The sequence below is a fragment of the Nicotiana sylvestris genome, chromosome 4 (assembly GCF_000393655.2).
Source record: "Nicotiana sylvestris chromosome 4, ASM39365v2, whole genome shotgun sequence".
NCBI classification, from domain to species: Eukaryota; Viridiplantae; Streptophyta; class Magnoliopsida; order Solanales; family Solanaceae; genus Nicotiana; species Nicotiana sylvestris.
Genome location: NC_091060.1, coordinates 161,672,261 through 161,687,863, shown reverse-complemented (window position 1 = coordinate 161,687,863; position 15,603 = coordinate 161,672,261).

Below are 15,603 nucleotides of genomic sequence, written 5' to 3'. Positions count from 1 at the left end.
GGAAGAATTTTTTTCAATAACTAGCCTTAATGATCATGACATGCATTTTGGACTCAACGGCCTGATCTATCAAACTAATACAATCCTCTCTTTTACCATTCTTATGATCTTTGAAGTCGGGCGCATCCGTGCCAATTCTTTGCATCAACTTCGCGACTCACTTTCGACTAGTGGTGCCCCGAGGGGTTTTCACCAACAAGTCTCTCTCATTTATTCATCTCTGTTTACCGTCGTCTTATAGTGCCTGTGAGGGTTTTCACTAATAAGACTCTCTCATTTTTTTTTCTTTTTCTTTCCCCTTTTGTGAGAAACTCGACGGTGTTCTACGTCATGCGACAACCGTTGCTCATTGCATGCTTCTCTTGGCATTCTTGAAGGCATATCGGGAGGTCTTTATTGGGAAGGATTTTTGATAGGGTTGGTAAAAAAAAGGACGTCATGAAGGCTCAAAATAAACTCAAAGAAAAGGGGGTTGTGGACTTACAACTCTTGGAATCGACTCTTTTTTTGAAACGTGAAATAAAATCTCTTCCCCAGTTTTAGATGCTGGGATTTTTTTGGACTTTTCTATATATTTTTTTTCTTTCTTCCTAAATTCTTATTTGGTTGGACCAAACCGTGAGGCTGCCAACGTATCCCTTTTTAAGGAATCAGGTCGAACGTAGTTCAAACATCTGACCTAAACTATTTTCATCATTCTTTCTCTTTTTTCCTTCTTCTTTTTTTTTCTTTTCTCTTTTTTTTCTTCTTTTTTTTTCTTCCTCTTTTTTTGTTTGCCCCAACTTCTATTTTTTGAGGGCATGGACTCTTTTTTTTCCTGATCTTTCTAAGAATTGCCCCATTTTGTACTCTTGGGACATGGATTTTTTCTGACAAAACTCTTTGTTTCCTTTTCTTTTTTTTTCCTTTTTTTTTCTTTTTTTTTTCTAATCTTGATTCCAAAAGAGGGTAGTCAAAGAAAAATAACACAGGCTCAAAAGGGGTAGCAAATGGTATAAAGTGTTTGGGTAGTAGAAAAAGGGCCTCCTAGCCTCGAGAATGCCAGTCATGCTATCTTCTTGGTGTGTCGTGGTCACAAGACACTTTCCATCCCTTAATGTCAAACCTTCCAACAAACTTCAATTGATCCTTCTTCAAGCCCGATCTTCACAATGATTGGAAGGTGAATTTTACCCGAAGTACTTCGACTATTTATTTTTTTATTATTTTTTTTATTTTTATTTTTTGTTATCCAATTCAAGATTAATCAGTTTCTAAGATCTGGCCAAAATTTCCGCATGCATGTCATGTCGTTAGAACTATAATGACACAATAGGACAAACTGTATTTGTTGAATAAGGATGGAAGGGTTTGACAACTAAACAAGCAACCTAAAATCCGAGTAAAACCCTAAAATAACCCGGCTAATGAAAATAGCCACGAGACAGACAGACAAGACTCATACAAATAGAATGGAGGGATAGAAGGGTTTGACTCAATAAAACAAATAAAATCTGGATCACAGAACAAGCTAGGCCTGACATTTAGACACAAATTTGTTCATCAAAATCAGTAGAGCCTTCTCCAATTTCGGCATCTTTATCTCTAGTTAGCAAGTTCCCGAGAGGATTCTCAAACTCCATGTCACCAGGCGTCTTCCCCACAAAGTGTGCATCGTGATGTGCAGGTAAAGGATTTTGCGCGATATCCTGGGTGTCACTATCTTGGATCACAATCAGATTTTCCTGGATCATCCTTTCTATTTCTCTTTTCAAATCCCGACAGCTTTCAACATTGTGCCTCGGGGCATTGGAATGGTATTCATACCTTTTAGACGGGTCAAAGCTTCTTGCACATGGGTCCACATGATTTGGAGGAATAGGTGCAATCATTTCATGATACTTTAACTTCTCAAATAAGCTTTCATAGGACTCTCCTATTGATGTAAAATTATCTTTCAACTTTTGTTCCCCTTTATACCTCTGGCTTGGATGTGGGTTATAGGGCACCTGAAAATTTTGTGGAGACTTCTGGAGATTTTGTGATACTCGTGCTCGCCTCCTGGGGCGTTTTGGTGGCTGGACAACATACTGAGGTGGAGCGACAAAGTATTGAGGATTCTGAGGTGGATAATACTGCTCAGGGGAGCCATGGAAAATCTGAGGAGGCTGCTCATACCTTCGAGATGTACTCCTGGGACCTCTTCTAGACCCTGATGTCATCATGACTTCTTCAATATCCTCATTTGTGTCGCTAAGATTATCAGACTCAACCCGGACAGCCTGAGTTGCGGCTTTTAAAACTGCTTGACTTATAATTTTGTCTGTCTTAAGACCATTCTCTACCATTTCTCCCATTTTGATTGCTTCCGAGAAGGATTTGCCAACTGCGGACACCATGTTTTGAAAGTAATCTGGCTCTTGGGCTTGAAGGAAGACAGTTATTAGCTCGGGGTCATCCATGGGTGGCTTAACTCGAGCTGCTTGTTCTCTCCATTTAATGGCATATTCCCTGAAACTTTCACTTGGTTCCTTCTTCGGGTTTGAAAGGGAGATGCGGTCTGGGGCAATGTCGATGCTGTATTGGAACTGCTTGACAAAGGCCTGCGCCATGTCATCCCAGACATACCATCGAGACGTGTCTTGATCCATAAACCATTCGGAGGCTACTCCCGTAAGGCTTTCCACAAAATAAGCCATCAATAATTTTTCATTTCTTCCCGCACCTCTTAGTTGATTGCAATACCTTTTCAGGTGGGCTATGGGATCTCCATGTCCATCTTACTTTTCAAATTTGGGTGTCTTGAAACCAGGTGGCAAGTGGACATCAGGGAACATACATAGATCTTTGAAGGTAACACTCTTTTGACCTGCCAACCCTTGCATGTTTTTCAACCATTGTTATAAGCTTTTCACTCTTTGGGCCATTTCTTCCTGTACCATCTTTCGGGCAGGCTTCTCAATCTTTGCAGGAAGATCAAACGAGTACGAGTGGTACTCAGGAGCATGGTACCGCTCTTGTTGTGTCGCAAATTGTGACTCATGACGAGGCTGTCTTTGACCACCGGCCCATGCTTGACACATTTCGGTCATTTGCTGTTTGAATATTCTATTTTCCTCAACCATAGTAGACTCGTGTTGAACCCTCCGACCCTGAGTCTCTGGAGCACTTGTAACAGCTTCGACGTCAGTTGTCATTTTTTCTTGGACCTTGTGTTGGCCGCTTACCACAAACCGACCACCTCAACTTTCTTCACAATTCAAAACAGAACATGTTAGAATGGACTCAGTCGGTCCTTATTATTATCAATATATTTTTTCATCATTTTTTTTTCATATTTTTTTTCATCATTTTTTTTTCATTTCATTTTTCTTTTTTATATACTTTTTTTTTGTTGTGGTCGAATCTTATGGAGATTGCCTACGTATCATGACCCCGCATGAATCAGAGCTTGCGTAGTTCGGACCATTAAAAGATAAACAATAATAAACAATTTTCAATTTTCATATTAGAACAAACTGGGTTTCAAAGGTTTGAAGATGACCTACAAACTCGAAAATCAAACAACCCACATATTCTGATCAAAAGCTTTACAAAATCAAAAACAAAAGGCTAGCTCCCTCTGTTCGACAAATGCAACAGTGGTTATTTTTTGCAAATGTGGCCCCTTCCAAATTTCACATGAATTTTGAGGCCGGGAGGATTATTTTTATGACACTTTACAAACTCGTCCATTCTTTTACGAAAATAACCTTTTGACAATTGAAAGATACTCTAAGGCTATTTCGGCAAGAACGGTTTAAGACGCGACCGAAGCTGGCTCGGCTTATTTTATTTTTCATTATTTTTTGACTAAACATCCAAACGGTATTCACCTGACCGTTGACTCTTTGTTTTTTTTTTCAAATTACGATAAAATCTGGTGTTGCAAACACGGCCTTTCGACGTCTCGGGGACGAAGATTTTTAAGGCTGTGTGGGTCGATTGGACCAAATCTTAAAAATGACCCGAAGGTGGCTGTTTATGCAAAGTCAGCCTTCCGGCGTCCCTTTCGGGAACATTCGGCTATGTCTTGATAAAACAACGTCACCTGACTTCTTTATAAATTTGACATATATATTTTTGCTATTTTTTGTAAAAGAGGAAGTTGGACATCACCCGACTTAAAATTTTGACCCATTTTTTATTTATTATTTATTTGTTTTTTGGCTATTTTAGCAAAAGGGGATTGAACCCGATAAGGGTTGCCTACGTATCTCACATCCGGTGAGAATCAAACCCGCGTAGTTCGGGCCAATAAACTTTTTTTTTGAGAAGACCCTTTTCCATTTTCTATTTTTCTTTTTACAACAAACAAACAAGCTATTATTTTTCATTCATAACAAACAAACAAACTATTATTTTTCATTCATAACAAACAAACAAACTAACGTAAAACATAAAACATTCCTTCTTCTTTTTTCAGAATTTCGGCAGAGTTTCGATACTACTTGGACATTGGTTTTTTTTTCTAAAAATAAGTAGCTATATCTCTACATTGTTATTTTCTCCTCTTTTTCACGTTTTTTTTAATTTGTGGAAAATGATGACAACATACAAAATCTTTTGAATTTTCATGTTTTTTTATATTTATTATTATTTTTTAAAATGTGGCATGGGAGACATAAGGATTTCCAAGACATCTTGGATTCCGCAAATGTTCCCCATGCGCTTTTCCCAAAATATGAAGCATGGGGGACATAGGGAATTCCAAGACTTCTTGGATTCCACAAATGTTCCCCATGTGCTTTTCCCAAAAATGAAGCATGGGGGACATAGGGAATTCCAAGACTTCTTGGATTCCACAAATGTTCCCCGTGTGCTTTTCCCAAAAATGAAGCATGGGGGACATAGGGAATTCCAAGACTTCTTGGATTCCACAAATGTTCCACATGTGCTTTTGATTAAAATAACACCATGCTGAAAAAACGTGCGGCCTTCTTATTTAACGTGATCAGCATGATAAGGAGTGTCATTTGTCCTCAACTATCATTGGTCCGCCCAAATGAACCCTTGAATAAATACAACATGTAGCACATAGGATGCCTTAAGATGGTCCATTATTTTCAGGTTGCTTGTCCTAGACGGACCCAACCCCTGTGTTGAGTCCCCTAAGTCAAATGCAATGTGATGCAAATAAGCGTTCCTACTAAGGATCCGGTATGAAGTCACGTTATTCTATGTTCAAAAACCTGGGTCGGTGTTCTAGACAGTGTACCCGAGCGGACAACTCGAGTTGAGGAAGGAGCTCCTTTCCGGGAACCAAAAGGCCAGCCGGCTTAGAAACTTTCCGAGCCTCTTTTATTTAGGGTATGACACTAACAGAATAGGGAGTCTCAACCAGTAAGCACATCCCCGGAGGTAAGAAGAGAAAGGTTTCGGCACAATTTATATACAGTTCAGATAATATCAAAGCAGTAAAAGCAGCATTTAGCACATTAGGCTCAAAATATGTAAAAATCAAATAAAGCCAAATATAACAATTCATCTAAGCTCGAATTTCTAACCCTGAACCAGTGGTTCTGGGTCATAGTCCCCAGCGGAGTCGCCAGAGCTGTCACACCTCCTTTTTACATACCCGCGAGGGTACAAGGGAGTTTTTTCCAATTAAAGGACAATCGAAACGGGATTCGTTTATTTATTTCAGAGTCGCCACTTGGGAGATTTAGGGTGTCCCAAGTCACCAATTTTAATCCCGAATCGAGGAAAAGAATGACTCCATATTACAGTCTGCGCACCAGAAATCCGGATAAGGAATTCTGTTAACCCGGGAGAAGGTGTTAGGCATTCCCGAGTTCCGTGGTTCTAGCACGGTCGCTCAACTGTTATATTCGGCTTGATTATCTGATTTTATACAAATATGAACTTATGTGCAAAATTTTATCTTTTTACCGCTTTCTTACTTATTGTTATTATTTTACGAGAATTGCAACGTCGTGGAAACATATCTCGAACCACGTTACATCAATGCACCCGTAGTTGTTTGGCATATCTCGACTCGGTTGAGATTTGGATTTGGGTCACATAAATGTGCACCCGAGTTAAGGAAAATAAATTATTAAAGGCGCGCCTAAAGCAACTAGCGTCTTGTTATTTTGGGGAAGGCCGTAAAATTCGCTAAACGGCCTGTCCTCGAATTCTAAGTATTTTAATATATACATTTAGAGGGCCCCGCAGCTTGTGCATTTTTTGTTTGTCGAGGCTCGTCTCATTCATTATTAAAAAGAATTTGCAATGTCATGGAAATACATCTCAGACCACGTCACAATCAATGTACCCGTGATTAGAGACACATTTCGATTCCGTTGAGATTTGGATTTGGGTCACATAAATGTGCACCCGAGTTTAAGGAGATAACATTATTAAATGCACGCCTAAAGCAACTAGCGTATTGTTATTTTGGGAAGGCCGTAAAATTCGCTAAAACGGCCTGTCCCGAATTCTAAGAATTTTAATAAGGCTCCTATTAGTCCCAACTTTGCTAACGTATTGTTATTGTTATTAAACCCAACTTCTATTACTAAAAAAATGAGAAATAAGGCTTAAACGCTAGTAGTCATGATTTTTCATTCAGACGTTCACATACCTATTACAATGAGAGTACATAATATACGCGAGTATATATGTTCGCAACAATTCACTGGATGTCAAATTGTTCCCTTAATAAACACAAATATATGCATAGAAATAAACATTCTCGTAAAAAACTTAAGCTCACGATATGTTCTCACATTTACTTTAAGCATATGCAGTAACTAACCATAAGATAAACATTTTTAACAAAACAACAAAAAATTGCATTGTTGACATTCATCTTGAACCATAATATGCGAAACGAACGAAATGAAACAAAGGATGAAGAACAATAACCTTCGAACCTCGACAACCTCAGAACGACAAACACGACCCCGACGAAAGTCAAGCCGGACCTCACTGAACGGGGAGCAACAACGAGACCTCGGACAAACACCTCGACGTACCGGACCTCGACGAACCAAAGACGACCTCGATGGAAATGGAAAGCTCGGACCCAAAACTGTCAACGACCAGAGATTGTTGGTTGCTACTGTATTTTTCCGACGCAGCAACTGGTACGTGAAGATAAGCAGAAGGGGTCGTTCGTATATGAGGAAGAAGCAGGCTATGGAAGGTCGTTTGGATATGAGGAAGAAATAGGTTATGGAGGGTCGTTTGGACAGTGACGACGGGCGGGCTGTTCGTGGTAGCTTTTGGAATGATGAGGATGACAGTTTGATGTGAGGTTGTTTGGGAAAGATGGTGCAGCAGCAATGGTGGACAGCAGGTGGTCGCCGGTGAGTGATGTGATGGGACGATGAGGCTGGACGTGAAGGAGTGGGGACAACGCAACAGCAGTTGCTGCTGCTTGACGTGGAATGAGGGATCGTTTGGGCAAGATGGTGAGGATGACGATGGCGGACAGAAGTGGTCGTCGGACGCAGGTGGTCGACGGTCGGAGAACTGGGCTTCCGACGAAGGGGGAGGGTTGCGGACGGTAGGTTTGGGTAGGGTTCCGACTGGTTTGGGTGAGGGTTTTGCTAGGGTTTTTTTTAGGTGGTTTTTGGATGAGGGCTTCCAGGGTTTTTTGTTCTCCCTCCGGAAGAAGAAGCTGAACAGTGCACGTTCAATTTCAAAATCTGTCCAACCCCCCTTTCCCCTCCCTTTGTCCGTGTATTTTGTACCCCTTTGCCAAGAAAAATGGACCCCACGCGTGTAGGGGTCCAAGATTTGTGTCTCCCATGCGCGGTGGGGTTCCCCGTGTGTCGTGTTCCGTCCGTGTTCCCCACGCGTGTCCCCCATGTGTGGTGGACTCGGATTATTATGGGCTAGGTCCGAAAATTAGGCCTAAAAACGGGTAGTTTGAACCCGAATATTATTCTTTTGCCCGGACCCGAGAAATAGGAACACGATGTTGCTCAACTGATTATGTAAGCAAAATAACTACCAAAATAAGACTAATATTTAAAGCGAAACTATATCTTTTTTAATATTTTTTCAAGATTAAAATAGCTACAAAACATTAATAAAACTATTTTTGTAATTTTCGTTTTTTAATATAAAGATAAAATATAAAGTAATATTTTTTGTATTTTTCAAAATTAAAATGACTACAAAACATTAATAGAACTATATTTTTTTTGTAATTTTCGAATTTATATAAAGTACCAAAATAAAGTACAATTTTTGTATTTTTTTCAAGTTTATGAGAAATACATAAACTAAAATTTATATATATATTTTTGTAATTTTTCTTTTGCGACAAAATAAAGTAAAAATAGTTAAAATGGCTAAAATATACCTAAATTAAATTATTCACGCTAAAATGTGAAAATTCCCGGGGAGGGTCAAAAATCACGTGTCTACACGTGGTAGAATTAGGCTTGAATTGGCGAAACTTGGAAGTTTAGAAGTTCTTAGGCTGGAATTTGAGGTTGATTTGGTATTTTGGTATTGTTTTGGATGTTCCGGAGGTTCGACTAAGTTCAGGTAGTGATATATAACTTGTTGGAATTATTGGTTGAGATCCCGAGGGCTTCGGATGAGTTTCATATAGGTTTGGGTTGTGTTGCGCTCGTTTTTCTTATGTTTCGATACCGTTTCTTCAAGTATAAATGATATCATATTGAACAAATGAGTTCTGTTTCTCTTTGGATTGAAGCATTAGATCTGTATCGTAATTACAGACCTGTCGCAAAAAGAATCATCGAATTTGGATATCATATGAGGATTTTATGGTCATTTTACTAAGAATTAGGTTGCTAGATTTTTCAGATTAATTACGAAATTGCCACTGACGGCGTATTTAAAAATCTGCACTATTTACAAATATTAAAACCTATATATCTCAGTAATTATAAGGTCAAATTGAGTGATTCAAAAGCCTAACTTGACTAGGATTTCATAAGGAATCCATTGGAGAGATAAAATACGAGTTTAAAAATTATTTGATACGAGAAACGAGGTAAATTAACTGGCAGAAAAATATATAAAACTAGGGTTTGTTCATTCGGTCATATTTTGAGTTGGGGAGCTCGGATTTGGGCGATTGTGGAGGCGATTTTTACCATAAGGATCAGGGTAAGTTTTATTTACTCGGTTTTGGTTATATTTCATGAATTCATCTTCGTTTTTGGGATTTGATTGATGATTTCAAAGTGAAATTGAGGGAGTTAGGGCTTGAGTTTTGGAGAGTTTTAAGTAGGGATTTGAGGGATCAAACAGAGTCCGATTTTGATAAATTTTATATGGTTAGACTCGTGCTATTTTTGACTGGTTTCGAGACATGGGCCCGGGGGCCGGGTTTTGGCCGGTTTCGGATTTTTGGCATATTTTGTACTTTTTATTATGGAATTCAATTCTTTAGCACATGTTGATGGTATTAATCTGATTATGGTTAGATTAGAAGCTTTTGGAGACCGAATCCAGAGATGAGGGCATCTCGAAGTAGGATTTTACGCTGTTGAGGTAAGTAACAGTTTTAACTCTGGCTTTGAGGGTATAAACCCGGAGAATTTGATATCATGTGATTGTTTGAAGGTGATACCCACGCTAGGTGACAGGCGTGTGGGTGTATACCTCGAGGGATTAAGACTTGGTCCATCCCGTGAGGCTGCGAGGCCTAATAGCTATTATCTGTGGTTATGTGTTTACTTGTTGTTAAACTTGTTTACCTTCATGTTAGAGATCATGCTTAGACTTTATTCATGCTCACATTATTTGTACTCAGTCATAGAAATTATCGTACATATTTATCTCAGTCTCTATTATTTGCTAATATGCTGTGATACTTGATGTGGGATGTGTTCCCTTATTTGTTGATGATGGTGAGGCTAGTGAGGTACATGACTGAGTGAGGCCGAGGGCCTGGTTGTGAGGATATTAATACCATAGTGCGTGAGTTGTCCACGTAGCACGTGAGTTGACCGTGTGGGTCCAGGTATTGATACCATAGCGTGTGAGTTGTCTGCGTAACAGTGAGTTGACCGTGCAGATCCAGGTATTGATATGGTAGCACGTGAGTTGTCCGTACTTGGCGCTTGTAATTTGGGAGCCCCTCTGAAGTCTGTACGTATCCCCAGTGAGCGCAGAGTGTTGAGTGTATTGAGTGTTGAGTGTTGAGTACTGAGTGCGAGTGCTGAGTAATGGAGTGACATTGCTGTGAGATTGCATTTACTTTTGTTGTTACTGCATTTATCTGTTAATTTTCTTTGTGACATTTACTGAGTTATGGAATTTACCTGTTTATTCATGTTATTTTTAAAATGTAAAAATAAATAATTGGACTTTTTTACTTAGCTTGTCACTACTGCTCAGTTCCTTAGTTATTTTTGTTACTACTGAGTTGGTTGTACTCATACTACACCCTACACTTTATCTGCAGATCCAGCTGAGTTACAGCGCGGCGATCGTTGATTTTAGAACGGCTATCAGTGGAGATTGCAAGGTAGCCGCCAACGTCCGTAGGACCTTGTTACTCCTTTTATCGTTTCTTCTTTTAGACAGTTATATATCTTAGTTCATGGTTTTAAACGCTCATGACTTAGTGACACCCCGATGTTTGGGGATCGTTTCGTATATATATATATATATATATATATATATATTATATCATATTTAGAGTTGATTTAGTTTATGAAAAATTTAAATGTTAAAATATTTTATTAATTTCTTATAATCGGTTTGGTAGTAATATTTTGGGAAGTAGGCTCGCCTTGTAACAAGATAGGTGCCATTGCGACCATGGTTAGATTTTGGGTCGTGACATGATGATGTTTGATGTGATTTGAGGCCTCAATCAGATCCGTGCTATGTTATGGAATTTGTTGGTAAGTTCAGACGGGGTCCCGGGGGCCTAGGGTATATTTCGGGATGGTTTCAGATCAAGTTTGGGTGCTTTGGATGTTGCTAGTGCTGGTGTTGTGCATCATGATCGTGAGGTGATGTACGCGATCGCGAAGAAGGCATTTTGGGGTTGCAGGCTTGTGCTATGCGACCGTGAATTGGGAACCGCGATCACAGAAAAGGAATGATGGGCCAGGGATTTTTGCGTTATGCGAACACGGTGTTTGGTTCGCAACGCGTAGTTCTAAGAGGTAAAGCTTTGTGATCGCGTGTGGAGGTTCGCGATCGCGATTGAGTAATTTTTGGGCACTAGTTGTTGGCTTTCGCGATTGCGAGGGGATTTCCGCGATCGTGAAGGGGTAGGGCCCTGGCAGAATGTTTTTAATAACATTATTTGGCTCTTTTTCTTTTAGTTTTTACTTGGGTTGGCCGAATTTGGGAAGCTATTTTGAGGGGATTCTCATTGAGCAACACGAGGTAAGTGATTCACACCTATTGCAAGTTAAATACTTGGATTATATCTAGATTTTAACATGGAAATTTATGGAAATTATGGGATTTTAAGAGAAAAACCTAAAATTAATAATTTTTGATTGTGGCCATGATTTTGGAAATGGAATTGGAAATAAATTCTATATTTGAGTTCGTAATGTTATGGGTAATGTTTATCTTCGAAGATTTTTGGAATCCGGACACGTGGGCCCGAGGGTTAGCTTTGTGGACTTTTTGAGCGGAGTTGAGAATCATTACAAATTATTAAATTATATGCATTGGGGTATATTTTGATTAATTTGCACATTGTTTGACTAGTTTTGGATTGATAGCCATCGGTTTGAGGAAGAATTTAACTCGTAAGTGTTGTTCTTGTTGTATGCTACATGTTGTGGGAGTTGCACACACATGAGGTGACGAGTGTCTATGCGTATGCTAGAATTCCTGATTATGTTCAGATAGACTTAGGTTCACGTCATGCTTTAATTGTACTATTTGAGTTATCCTTGCCTGTTTAATTTCTTTATTTCACGTTACGACTTGAGACTGGCTTGCGTTGTGTGATAGACTCGTTATTGTAGAGATTTAACGAGCTACTTGATTAGCCGCAGAATAATTGTGCTTCCCTTACGAATTTCTCCCTTGTCGTATGTTTTCATCGAAAAGCTTCCTTAAATTTCACAACTCGCATGTATATTCGTGAGAGGGGTCAACGACCCGTTAAAGCTTCTTATTCTAATGGGATGGGATCGTTCACCTCGGTAGGATTATGTAACACATTCTTATAAGATCGGACTGTTCGCCTTGGCAGGGTTATGTACCACATTCTTATGGGTTCGGGCCGTTCGCCTCGATAATATCATATTCTTATGGGATCAGGCCGTTCGCCTCTGTAGTATCATATTCTTATGGGATCAGACTGTTCGCCTCGGCAGTATCATATTCTTATGGGATCGGGTCATTCGTCTCGGCAGTATCATGTATCACATTCTTATGGGATCAGGCCGTTCTCCTCGGCATATCTATAAAATACTCTTATGGAATCGGGTTGTTCGCCTCAACAACATTATGAAATACTCTTATGGGATCGGGCCATTCGCCTCGGCAGAATCCTGCGTAATATTTGACATGAAGCCAACGTATCCGTGAGTTTTCTTGATTTGAGTTTTGACATGAAGCCAACGTATCCGTGAGTTTTCTTGATTTGAGTTTTGACATGAAGCTACCAACTTACATGGCAATTGGCTCTCCTCTAGGAATTGTCCTTCGACCAGCCTGCATAACATTTGCATCTGCTTTAACAGCTAAGGCTGGATATGGGCTTGACCTCTCACTCTCATCTTCATTAATCAGAGAATATTCTCTGATTCAATGTTGGTTTTGTTGTCTACATTAGGATTTGTCTCCTTGCTTGATCATATGATTCATTGAGACCACTCAGAAATTGAAGCAACCTCTGATGATGAAGATGCACGATATAATCCCTTGATTTCACACAGTCACATCCAGGTGAAGGCACCAAGGCATCATACTCTGACCATAACTCTTTCAGTTTTGTAAAGTAGGTGTCCAAAGAATTTGTTCCTTGTGAGATTGTTACAATTTCTCTATGCATTTGGAAGATCCTTACACGATTAACCTTATCAAACCTCTCCTTTAAGTCCTTCCAAACTAAATGAGCATCATATGCATAAGCAATTCCACTAACTAGGTTCTGCCGATACTGTATTCATGATCCAGGAGAGAATAATTGCATTGCATGTATCCCATTCCTCATGTAGTTCCTTCTTAAAGGAATCCATTTTACAAGTACCAGTCACGAACCCTAACTTTCGTTTAGCTAGAAGTGCAATTCGCATTGTTCTCTGCCACAATCCATAGTTTTCAGATTCTGTGAGTTGAATTGGAATTAAAATTGAACTTGGCATGTCAGAAGGATGAAGAAACAGTGGATGACTATAATCGATCTTATCATTTCCCATTGTTGAGCTTAAGAGGAAGATCAATTACTAGAATTGACAATAAAATTGTGTTGTTCATATACTCCCAGTCAAGACTGCTCTGATACCATGTGAGTTGAGCTTCAGTTGAGCTAGGTCATGAACTTCATTAATGGAGCAATGAAACAGTATCGTGTAAAGAAGAAGAAGAAGAAGAAGAAGAAGAAGAAGAAGAAGAAGAAGAAGAAGAAGAGGAGGAGGAGGAGAGAAATGAAGTAGGAAACGTTTTTGTGTATTTGATTGTGTAAACAATAACATATATAACTCTGTATTTATAGACACAACTAACCTCTACTTAATTAAGCTAAGATCACTAACTATTGGTAACTAACTCTGACAACATCAACTAATTCTGCCAGCACTAACTCTGCCAGCTGTCCTAACTAACTTGACAGCTGGCTCATTACTTAGCACTGCACAGTCGTCTCCTTCATTCTAACATGGCGTACACAAAATTTTACATAAACAGCGTTGTAAATGAACAAATTATTATAATGACAAGCGGAATTTTTCTATACGTGTCCCTAATATTTTCATTTTTCTTATAAATATTTAGCGAAAAATTTCGATCAAGCGGTGCCCTGTGACACGCATGGTATAAGATGCGCACGCTCCTGGCTATGGAGAGCTTACAAACCAAAAATGAGAATAGACATTTGTTTTAGGTTTAATTATAGAGCTTTTAATTTTTGATAAGAAGATACATATAATTCATATCTACTACTACTACTAGGAATAGGAAAGCTACATCTGTTGAAAACATCTTAAACGCGTACCAGACGGACTATACTGATACTTTTCTTCCTTTGTAACTGGGGCCAAAATGCCCTTCATTATTAGTCTACTAATTCAAACTCAAATAGCTTAGTTGAGCAAAGTTCCTCTTCAACTCAATGATTTTTGACAATTAAAATGATAATGGGAAAGTACATTTGCTTGTCCAATATAGAGCAGGATCAGGACTTAAAGGTTATGAATGCATTTTTGTATTCAATCAAATTTTGTTTTGTACATCGGGTACTACTACTAATATATCACTATTTTTAAAAAAGACATATATAAGTATACACAAATTTTTTGTCGAACTCTCGAGTGCCGGTGACCTTATAATTACTACATAGGTCCGCCTCTGATATAGAGAGATTGCTATCACCTTTCCATATAACGAACAAAATCATAATGCACTTAATTTTTTCAAGGTGAATTTAAATTATACATACGCCAACGACGTAAATTAAAGAACTTTAATTTTATCTTACCTATGTAATTTAACTTGACATTGTAATTATAAGCAATTATCTATAGTTACCTAGCATGCAACATGATAATGTGAAAAAAAGCTGTACTTAATTATAGATGTTCAAATCTTGCATGATTTACATCATACCTTTATATTAGTGGTTGGTGATTAATACCTCATTGGCTGTTCAAGTACAAGTATTCATTGCCCTTTTGACTTATCCTCAGCGAAGCAAAATTTTTTTTTAAGGATGTTCAAATTTGAAAGAAGTGAATTTTTTTTTTGATAAAGGGTGTTCAGTATATGTTATATACCAAATCTAATACATTACCTATATATGTAGTGTAATTTTTTGACGAACGGTAGTCAATTGACCATCCTTTAACAAATGTAGTTTCGCCCCTGGTTATATGTACAATCAAACCTCTCTATAACAACCTCATTTGTTCCAATATTTTTTGAATACTATAGTGAAATATTGTTATAGAGAACATATTATAACATAATATAAAGAATAGTACGTTCCAAAGAAAACTTAGTGAAGTATTATTACAAAGGATGATTGTTATAAAGAGATGTGACCATATATATTTTGTTCGCAAGATAACTATAGTTCCGTCTTAATTATATTACCAATCAAAATTTTATAGAATTTACAAACTAAAACAATATTGATGAACAATTCGTATAAAATTATTAATACGAGTCTCAAATGTTTTCTCGTAACGTGAAAGTTTTAGGCACTGCCATTTAATTAGGTCGCCTCTGACTGGTTCTGGATATATTCGTGGTTATCGCCCTTTGATTTTTCTTAGAATGAAATAAAGTTTATCGGTCTTCAAAACATATCCAGGATTGCAAGTGGTTGAAGCAATTAATTTGATGAGCATTGTGGGGAAGTTTCTTTAAACTTACATTGAGGGCTATAAATAGATGATTCGACCTTTTGTTGAAGATCAATAAAAAGTTTAAGCATTGTTGTGTTATTATATA